This window comes from Nuphar pumila, chromosome 4 (assembly GCF_984573655.1).
Source record: "Nuphar pumila chromosome 4, dmNupPumi1.hap1.1, whole genome shotgun sequence".
Classification (NCBI taxonomy): Eukaryota; Viridiplantae; Streptophyta; class Magnoliopsida; order Nymphaeales; family Nymphaeaceae; genus Nuphar; species Nuphar pumila.
In genome coordinates this window covers 27,325,677-27,337,769 of record NC_143252.1, presented here as the reverse complement: position 1 = coordinate 27,337,769, position 12,093 = coordinate 27,325,677, and positions in this window count along the sequence as shown.

Here is a 12,093-nt window from a genome sequence, read left to right as displayed (position 1 = left end):
AGGGCGAGCGAGACGTGGGTGCCGACAAAGCCAGCGGCGCCGGTGACGAGCACGCTCATCCCGCGGGGTCGGGGACGGGGGCGGGGTCGGGACGGGGACAGGGCGGGGGCGGGGCGGGGACGGGGACGGGGCGGGGACGGGGACGGGGCGGGGTGGAGGACATGAAACGGGGATGAAGGCGGGGGTGGAGGATAAAATCCATCCCCGCCGCGGAGGCGGGGCGGGGGTGGAGGATAAAATTTTGAGGCGGGGCGGGGGTGGAAACCTTGTCCCCCGCCCCGCCCCGCCCCACTGCCATCCCTACCTGTCACACGGGCGGCTGTTGTTCTGATAGGGGTCCGCCTAACCCCAGCTTGCCTTTCAAAAAAAAAAATCATACACTGTATTTTTATGTAAAAAAAACACCATCCAAGGGTTGATTATTACTATTTGAATCATGTTCAATATATCTATGAGATCAGATTTGGTCAACATGACCTTCCAATCTAAGTTATAATTAAAGGACTTGGAACCCACAAATGTAACCAATATTTTCTCATACTTAATTTTTTTTTTTTTTGAATGGCAAGCTGGGGTTAGGCATACCCGCACCTGTTATTACAAAGTCCCACCACAAATGTAACCAATATTTTCTCATACTTAGTGTTTGGTTGAACATTAATACTGCTCGGTTTGCATAAACACTTTGAAAATTCTCCATTCTAAATTGTTAGTGTTTGGTTGGACGTTCATATCATGTATTAGAAGTGTGATATTTTTGAAGATAATTGTGAGATAATATTATTTGTTGTACCAGTCCTAAATTCTTGTAACTGTTTTCTATGATTCAGATCTTAAAATCACACACATCATATTAATGCGTGATATTTTATATATATTGTTGTACAGATTATACGTGATTAATTATTGAACAAAGAAAAGTTGTTATTCTGTCACCTATTGGTATTCTCGTTTTTCATTCTTCTCATGGTATCAAAGCAGGAAACGTATTGCCTTGCATTTTTTTTATCTGCGTCTTCATCCATGGCTGCTTCATCTGAGATTCCTGGCTCAGGTGCTTCTACTGAGAATTCAATCCCAACACAAAACAGCCTTTACACCATTCTGACAATCCTGGTGCCATTCTGGTGATCGACTACACCTCTAACAGGCGATAACTACTCGACGTGGAGAAGGGCGATGAAGATGGCCCTTAGTGCTAAAAACAAGTTTGTGTTTGTTGATGGATCATTTCCAAGGCCGCCTATTACATCTGCTGATTTTCAAGCATGGAGTCGAGACAACGATATGGTCCTTTCATGGCTGCTGAATGCATTATCGAAAGATATTGCGCATAGCATTATTTACGCTAATGATGCTTGAGTTGTTTGGGTAAATTTAGAAGACATATTTTCTCAAGGTAACGTTGCCCGAATTTACCAACTCAAGAAACTTATATCTGATTTACGACAAGAGCAATCATCTTTGGCCATATATTTGACAAATCTCAAAACTCTTTGGGATAAACTCGGGTCGTACTCTTCTATACCTGATTTTTCCTGCGGAGCCTTCAAGGAATTTAATCTTTGTTTAGAACGAAAAAAAGTATAGCAATTTTTAATGGGACTCAATGATTCTTTTGTAAATATTTGAAGTCAAATCTTAACTATTGAGCCTCTTCCCAACATAAGGTATACTCCATGGTTCTTGAAGAAGAAACCCAACAACTCTTGTTGCCCAATCATAATGGACCAGACAATATTGCTCTCGCTGCCAAGAGCTTTCATTCAATTCAGTGTCTTTCTCTCAAGAGTCAGCCACGCCTGAAATGTGAATATTGCGGCAAAATGAGTCACATTAAAGCTCACTGCTATGTGTTGCATGGCTACCCTACCAACCACTTGAAGGCCAAAAAATCAGCCTCTAATGGGATGAATGAATCTCCTACAGCCAATGCCAATGTTAGTACCACAACAGCTCCTACACCGTCCACTTTGTCATAGCTCCCAGAGGATCAATTGAACCAGCTAGCATCTTGGCTCAATGCCGACGCTCAACCGGCTAATGCTAATCTTGCGGGTAAATCCTTTTCTACTTCTTCTTCATATGACTATTCTTGGGTCATAGACACAGGCACGTCCGAGCATATGACGCCACATTTGGATATCATGTTTGATATAAAGCCTCTTTCTAATCCAAGACCAGTCAATCTTCCAAATGGTCATAATTTGTATGTCCATCAAGTAGGCAAAGTTCAACTTCGTCCCGATCTAGTTCTTATTGATGTTCTTTATATTCCTTCATTCAAATATAATCACTTATATGTTTCTATGCTTACTCGTTCATCTCACAATGTTGTTACATTTTTTCCTACCTTTTGTGTTTTTCAGGACCTTACCTCGAGGAGGCTGATTGGAGTGGGTAAACTACATGGCCGACTCTATCATTTCATCTCCACCAATGCCACTTACAAAGCTCTTACAGTGTCACAAGAGAAATTGATTCAATTGTGGCACAATCAACTTGGCCACCTTTCTCACTCTAGATTGCTTGTTTTAAATAAAGACTTGTCTATATCTCCTTCCATTTATAATTTTCCATGTGAAGCTTGTCATAAGGCCAAAATGACTCGGTTATCGTTTTCTTCTAGTAATAGTCATGCTTTAGCGCTTTTTTATTTGATTCATATTGATATATGGGGTAGTTACGTTACACCATCACATAGTGGTGCACATTACTTCCTTACTTAGGTTGATGACTATTCACACTCAACATGGATTTTTCTCATGCGCTATAAATCCAAACCCTTTTCTTGTTTAAAGTGTTTTTGTTTAATGGTTGAAAATCAAATCAAAACTTGAATCAAAATTACTCGTAGTGATAATGGATCTGAATTTACATCCACTATAGTTCAAGAATTTTTTCATCAACAAGGGATTGATCACCAAACTTCTTGTGTTGGAACACCCCAAAAAAATGGACGAGTTGAACGAAAACACAAACATCTTTTAGAAATAGATAGAGCACTTTGTTTTCAGGCTTCTTTACCTATTGATTTTTTTGGTAAATGCATCTTAACAACTGCATATTTAATAAATCGTACCCCATCAATTATTTTACAAAATAAAACTCCTTTTGAACTACTATTTGGTAAAACTCCAAATTATGATCATCTACACGTATTTGGGTGCTTATGTTATGCTAAGGTGATTCCCTCTCCAAAGGATAAATTTGCGTGTATTTGTTGGGTATCCATTCAATCAAAAGGCCTATCGTGTTTTTGATCTTCAAAATAAAACCATTCTTACTAGTCGTGATGCCATTTTATACGAACATATCTTTCCTTATCACGAACAAAAAATCACTACTGATGATCATATAGTCCTCCCACAAAGCAGCGAGGATAATGACACTAGTATTGAAGAAGTAGTGTCTCCCCAAATATCTTTTGAATCAAATCTAGAATCTGATCTAGAGTTGAACCCAAAAAATGAATCTTCATTACTTCATCTTAATCTTGTCCTTGAATCCACATTGCATCCTAATCAAACCCTTGGAATCGAGTCTACACCACCTACTACCCCACAATTGCGCAGATCCAACCACTCTCTTGTTCCACCCTCTTATCTTTAAGATTATGTATGCTCTGTAACCTCAACCAAGAGTCTGTCATGTGGTAATCCCATCATTTCTAATCAGATCTCCACATGCAATCCCTATCCCATTTCCAAATCTTTACATTTGTCAAAAATTTTATCTCAACATGTTGCTTTCCTTTCTCATGTTTTTCTTGATGTCGAATCATGCACGTATAGCAAGACTATTAAGCATAAGCATTGGCGGGATGCTATGGCCAAGGAAATTGAAGCTTTCGAGAAAAACAAAACATGGACCATTACCCATCTTCCTCCTCAAAAAGAGCTCATTGGTTGTCGATGGGTTTATAAAATCAAAAGGCGTTCTAATGGTACTATTGAACGGTATAAAGCCCGACCGGTTGCAAAGGGCTACACACAGACATAAGGTCTTGATTTTCATGAGACATTTGCCCCAATCGCAAAATTAACCACCATGCGCTCTCTTCTAGCTTTCACAGCCATTAAGAGGCGAAGTTTATATCAAATGGATGTTAGTAATGCCTTTATTCATGAAGATCTTGATGAATAAGTTTATATGGAGCTACCCCCGAGTCTTCATACTAAAGGGGAGTATCGGGTGTGTCGATTTCACAAGTCCCTGTATGAACTTAGACAATCTTCAAGGAACTGGTTCAACAAGCTCACCACATCTTTGAAAGATGTTTGTTTTTCCCAATCTAATGCCGATTACACCTTATTTACACGTCAACAAGGGCAAAACCATATTGTTGTACTTGTATATGTTGACGATCTTATTATTGCAGGGAATGATGAGGCCAAGATCAATATACTCAAACAGTTCTTACATTCTCGATTTCATATCAAAGATTTAGGTCGGTAGGAATACTTCTTGGGAAATAAAGTGGCTAGATCAGATTCCAATATCTTTCTCAGTCAAAAGAAGTAAACACATGACATATTAAAAGATGCAAGATTAAGTGGAGCCAAGCCTGTCGATTTTCCCATGGATCAGAAATTAAGGCTAACTGTTGATGATGGTCTATTATTAGAAGATCCAACGCAGTATCGACCTCTAATTAGACGCCTTATTTATCTTACGGTGACACACCCAGACATTGTATTCGCAGTTCACGTTCTATCTCTGTTCATGCAAAATCCAAGGAAACCACACTATGAGGCAGCATTGCGTGTACTTCGATATTTAAAATCATCATTTGGAAAAGGGATATTCTTATCTTCGACAATTGAATTACCTCTCAAGGCATATTGTGTCTCAGATTGGGTGAGTTGTCCTACTAGTCGCAGATATGTGACAGGATATTTCATATCCCTTGGAAATAGTCCAATATCGTGGAGATCAAAAAAGCAAAGTATTGTTTTACACTCATCAGCCGAAGCTGAATGCAGAGCAATGGCTACCACTGCATGTGAGATTATTTGGTTGAAGGCTTTATTTATAGATCTTGGTCTTATTAGGCATGAACCAATCCCTGTGATAATCAGGTTGCATTACATATAGCAGCAAACCCAATGTTTCATGAAAGAACAAAAAATATTGAATTGGATTGTCACTTTATTCGTGAAAATATTCAAAAGGGCATTATCAAATCAGAACATGTCTCTTCACATTTGCAAGTCGCCGACGTCTTCACTAAGCCCTTGGGTAGAGACTCATTTTAAAATTTTATTTGCAAGTTGGGTATTACGGATCTCCATACAACAACTTGAGGGAGAGTATCATGTATTAAAAGTGCGATATTCTTGAAGATAATTGTGTGATAAAATTATTTGTTGTAACAGTCCTAAATTCTTGTAATTGCTTTCTATGATTCAGATCTTAAAATCACATATCAGATTAATGCATGATATTCTATATATTGCTGTACAGATTATACGTGATTAATTATTGAACAAAGCAAAGTTGCTATTTTGTCACCTATTGGTATTCTCGTTTTTCATTCTTCTCAGTTCATAATGGTGTATGCTTATTGCTATCGCTCCAGTTTGGCAAAGTGTCCTGATTGCACAGGTGGCTGGATCTAAGCAAAAGCTCGATATTTTTTTTTATATTTTATTGACTAATTAACTGCTGTCATTTTTTTCTTCATTTTCTATTGTTAAGCCGCAGGAAAGTTGAAACACTGAATGGTTATAGAATTAAGAACCTGTTGTAACTGGTTTGAGGAAAACATATGTATTAAGAAGTTTCTTCCCTTTTTAAATTGAAGCAGGTGTATGGCTTTGAGAAGTTTCTTCTCTTTTTGTTGAATAATATGCCTGAAAATGAGACAAGCCTCCCTATATCAGATAAAACTCAACTGTTTAAGAGTTTATTTGGGCTTATTATATTTTCATTGGATGAGTGGGTTGTTGAAAAATTAGCTGAAACATATACTCAATCACATAATTTTTTTTTTGCTTAGAGGCACACATATAAGCGTTATCTTGAAAGCAATAGTTATCCCTTTAAGATGGATACGTCGGTGCAATAGGGTTGACTGCAACTTTGCTTCCAGGATCCAATCAAGCTACGCCTTCTCACGTTTAACACGACCCCAACTTGCACTTTGGAAGTTGCCTACCATGACACATCATTTTTTAGTAGCTTTAGATAAAAAAAAGTGAGGGTGAGACATGAGAATAAAAGGATCTTGGTCACAAAGGATTCTTAATATATATAAACTTAGGTGAATAAATATTTAATGGTCATGAATAAATGTCTTACAAATAAATGTTCAATGATAAAAAATAAATGTATAACGGTCATATCCAATGGCTAGTGGCTAACGGTTCAAAAATGGCTTAGACCAACGGTCAAATAATGGCTAGCTCATTTAAGTGTCTAACAGTCAACAATCAATTCCTCTAATAACTAGTGTAAAATGTTTAAAGTCAAATCGATCATGAGCTAGCATAGAAGGTGGCTTAGTCAAAACATGATAAAGAGTTTAAGCGCCATAACAATTCCAACATGCGAGTGTGTTGGTATCTAGGGAATTGGTACCACCTAAAACTTGTATTCCTCTACTTATCGTACATTCACACCTTGGCTCCCCATTGCTAGGTCCTTGCTAACACAAATGGCTGGAGAAGGTTTGAGTAGCCAACGGTTAAATAGAGAAGCATACTCGCCTGATTCTGTTCAGAGAGAAACCCTTATACACTACTGGAAGTGTCACCCCTAATGCAAACAATGTTCAAATGTGGTTGTTCTGCAGGGTGGTGACCATTGCTGCATGTCAAATAGCTAATTCTTTTCTTCCGATCCAACTCTGGCTCCCAAACAGAGCCTAAAATTTTAAATAAAAGAAACAAGTTCCAGCCTAGCTTACTAAGGGTACGTTTGGTTGATCTCATGAGAAACGAGTTATCATGAGATTTAAAAAATGAATCTCATTTCGCATCCCAAAAAGCAACCAACCTTTTAAAAAGTGAGTTGTGCAGAGCACCCCAAAAGCAAGCCTTTGCAAATGAGACCTCATGAGATTCGAGTTCTCGTGAGATCTAGAAAGTTAATCAAACTTGCACAGCACCCCCACAAGCAACCAAGCGTACCCTAAAAGTTTATTGATCAGAACCTACACATTTCTCGTTTTGTTGTTTTGGGCAGCTCCTGAATAGTTATAGGTCAACATTCCAAGAAAATATGGTCGAGTTAGATAAGAAGGTTTTATATGAAAATAAATAAGAATTCATTAGTTCAGGTGACCAAAATTTACAGTGAGTTATAGAAAGTGAAAACATATGGTTTCACTTTCATCAGTTTAAATGACCAAAAGAATTATCAAAATCCAGCTACAATGATCTCCAAATCCTTCTTGCAGACACGAGTATCATTGGCAATAATCTCCAATTTCTTCTTGCAGTTCTCCCTAAGCCCCTTCAGTTTGTGAAGACTGGATTGCTGTAAGAAAAAAAAAAGAGTCGTCAAAATAAATCAAAAGAGAGAACAAGTGATGGCCTATGAACAATTTGAATGACTCTTTTAATATCCAGGTATAGCTAATGACAGTTGTTTGTTCTCTAGCAGTAACAGCAAACCAACATCACCAACGGGGGCTCCGCTTGTGTGGCAGGAGCAGTTAGTGCACGTCACCTTGTGTTGGGACATTGCAAGTTCGAATCCCAACGGTATAGTTGTATAACTGGTAGGGGTCTGCCTAACCACAGCTTTCTCTGTAAAAAAAAAATAGCAAACCAACATCGCTAACTCATCAATCTATCACAACCGTAACCAAATGGATAGCATATTAGAAAAGAGAACTTAATTACCAGTTATATACTTTCACAACTATGAGATTTCTATGCCTGAAGGAAAAGAAGACACTGGTGAAATTTTACAGTTTTTTAGCAAGTTCTGAAAGCAGCAAGAAAACACGTTTGTGTTGGATTGATACAGCTGTCTTCTCATACAAAGATGACCATTAAGCACTGCAACTCATGAATGTCATGATTGCCAATGGCCTTTAAATTAGAATTACATTCCATTAAGTCTTTTTAGTTTGCAATAACTTTGTAATGCTTCATAGAAGTGAGGAGAAAATAACTGCTAATATGTGAACCTTTTTCTAAGTGTTAGGCGAGATGTTGTCAGCTCTTTTAAGAACATAATGCATGGAAGTTGTTTAAAGAATTGCATCATTCCTTCATTTGAACAGTCCCAAGAGTGTTGAGACAAACAGAGAAAGAACACATTTCAATGAATGACAACCTATTAAGAGCACAATTAAGAAAAAAAAAGATTTATTAACCAGCAGTTCCATTTTTAGTGGATAGACGGGATGAATATTAAAGTTAACCACATACAGAGAGTGACACGTATTTTGAATAATTGACTTTGTCTAAGCAATTAAATAAAACTATGAGCATTACAAACTCTAGCATTGTTGTTATGAATATATATATATATATATATATAAATTGATCGAGATGTAAATCATAAAATAAAGGTTGGGTGGATGAAATGAAAAAATGCAATTGGAGTGTTGTGCGATCATAGAATGCCATTGCGGTTGAAGGAAACGTTTTATAGGACGACTATTAGGCCCGCTTTACTATATGGTACGGAATGTTGGGCTGCCAAGAGACATCATATTCAAAAAATGAGTGTAACTGAGATGCGTATGCTGAGATGGATATGTGGAAATACAATAAAAAATAAGATTCAGAACGAGGAGATACTTAAGAAGGTAGGTGTTGCACCCATTGAAAATAAGATGAGAGAGAATCGTTTATGGTGGTTTGGACATATTCGGCGAAGGCCTAATGATGCTCCAGTTAAAAGGATGGAGAAATGAGAAAAAATATTAGTTAAAAGAGGTCGGGGTAGGCCTAAGAAGACTTGGATGGAGATGATAGGAAAAGATATGAATGCTTTGAACCTCACCGAGGACATGGCATTGGATAAAAATGATTGGAGGAGAAGGATTCATGTGGAAGACCCATAATGATTTTCTTTTTTGGTTCATATCACCAACCCCAATTGTTTTGGGATGAAGGCATAGTTGTTGTTGTTGTATATATATATATATATATAAAGTTAAAAATCCTAAAAATTCCTCTCAAAAATTTCTAAAATCATATATACCTATGCAATATTTGATGATCAATAATAAGTCCCCAAAGTCATAATTCTTCCGTACAAATGCACACTTCACTGAAAGAATCTAGTTGTCTCCAAACACTAAGACAATGTAAACCTATATCACACTCCAAGAACATCATAGCATGAAACAATGTAAAAATATTTTAGAAAATTTATTCACTCCCGTATTTTTTTTTAGGGTACAACTAGATCCATTTTGGTTATTTGAATTTTTTGTATTTATTTAATTTGAATCTTAGTTTAAAATCTTGTTTTGGTTTATATTTTATATCTTATCTATCTCGTATCCATATTGATTATTGAGTCATGTTTGGATTATGATTTCAGATTTGATATATCTTAGATTCTTATTAAGATTAGGGTTTTTAGGGTTTTCCTCTTTTCATTTTAATATACATTGTAGACAGAGTCAGTTAGAGATGAAATGAATTATGAGATATTTGTACTGTTTTATTTATTTTTTGTCAATTTTTTGTTTTTCGTAGCTTTCCTAATTTTGTCGTTGTGATAAGGTGTCGATTCGTGCGGGGTTCATGAGCGATCATTGTGACCACTACATCAATTTGGTATTAGAGCTTTAGCTTTCCTCCTCGACCATGGGTATTGCAAAGTTTAAGGTAAGATCTTGTTAGAAAAAATGGATGGTTTACCTCGATTCGTTCGATCGAACAATTTAAGGAAACAATCTCAACTGATTCAAGATTCAACATGAGATTTCAACTTGGGGAGCTGCTGCTGGTGGTGCCTCAACCACCGGCTACTCAAGAAATCACGAGAGAGGAACAATGGCCATACAATCGATCGTCGGCCGATGAGATACCTCCCATCTTCCAGTGACGGTCGGTCGCAATGCCCATACCTTTATGGGCATTTGCTGGTCCGACGGTGGGAGACAACCACCCCAACCCTAACACGGGTGGGGAGCTCCCACCCGAGTCATCGGGTGGGAGGTTCCCAGCCTCCGAACCGGGTGAAAGAATTGACTCAAACTAGTTCTTTCCCCAACAGTTCGTTGGAGCTAATTATGGGGCTCTCGACTTGGTTCAAACGTGTATGAGCTTGGTTCTAGCCAATTTTGAATTCTATGAGGTTGCGTTTGCTCCAATTTTTCCTCTGAATCAGGCCTAGATTCAATATTTTTGCCCCATTAATGTGAAACCGTCTTATACTTGGCATAATCGATCCCGGATGAAGCACTAATTTGGTTTTGTATCAGGTCAAAACCAGACCCAACTATTTTTTGGACCTAGATCATGTTTAGACCATACCTATTATCCCGAAAACTAGATTCAAGCTTCATCCTACCATAGTCTTGGCCATACCTATTATCCTGAAAACTAGATTCAGGCTTTATCCTACCATAGTCTCGGCCCAATTACTCATCATGTACCCAACCTGGTAGCGATCCAACCAAAATTTAACCAAACTCATTGTCCAATTCACCTAAACCATACCCAAATCTCTCATCCTATATATCTTGACCCTAGCCCAATTCAAGATCCACAACAAAATCAAACTCAAAAGTTGAAACTAAGGCAAACCCAAACTCTTCCTAACAACCTAAAACAAGTCCTAGGATTCATATCTATCAAGATCCAATACTAGCAGTCCAACACCTATAGATTCAAAGTGGAGTTTCCAGAGTTTCATGGTCTTGTGGATGAGAATATATTTTTTTATTGGTTTTATGTTATATAGTTTTACCCTGAGTGGCATGATATTTCGAAGCATCACACGGTCCCATTGGCAGCAACACAATTTTGAGGATCAGTTCCAGAGTGGTGGGATGAGAACCAAGGTTTGTGACAAGTTTAAACATCGAAAAAGATGTAGAGTTTGATGCAAATTAGGTTTATTCCTAAAACTATTCCCTAAACCCTAATAGTTGAAACCGATTTAGAATCCAACCTAGATAGATATTTGTTAGAGTCTACCCGAAATGAGCCATCATTTGAATTCATTTAAGAGTCTATCTTATAAGCCACCACATCTACTCTTAAAGACATGTATCGAATTAAAGAGGATTTAGACCCAAATTCATACCCTGAATCCAAATATCTTAATTGGATCCTCCTAAACCTGTTTTAAACCTAAATCCAAGACTATTGGATCTAATCTCAAGTAGACTTTACCAAAACTTACCTATATCCAAATATATTTTAAGAGATACATTAAAATCCATCCGAGATCCCATAGAACCAACCCTATACCTACTTGACCCAATCAAGAGTGACCCTACCCTACCCATACCTAAAGATATCCAAGACCCAAATCTTAATACCTAGACCCAAGGTTGTCTTGTATCCCTATTTCACAACCCAAACCCATTTAAGACTTTGGACTTGCTAAAATTGGATCATTATAAGCTTTCACAAACAGCTATGGATGATGTTCCTTAAGAATGAGTTTACATTTTGTCTTAGTCATATGCTCAAAATCCATTTGACTCGTTTCACTTTAAAGGCATCTCATGTGACTTTGGTTGATTTAAAAATAATATTCTTGGTTTTAGTGTGCATTTCTTAAAAGATCCTGTTTGATTCATTAAGTTTGTAAAGCATCACTTAGATTCAGTTTCATATTGTTGAAATTGAAAAAATGCAAGCAGGATTTAGACTTGCCTTGGAGAATGATGCAAGAGCGAAGCAGAAGACCTGGGTAAAAAAAAAAGGGTCCTACTCGATCCATTTTGGTTATTTGGATTTCTTGTATTTATTTAATTTGGATCTTAGTTTAGGATCTTGTTTTGAATTATATTTTACACCGGTTTTATCTTAGATCTATATTGATTCTCGAGTCATGTTTGGATTATGGTTTTGGATTGGATCTATCTTAAATTCATATTAAGATTAAGGTTTCTAGGTTTTTTCTCCATTTATTATAAATATACATTGTAGAGAGACAAACAGT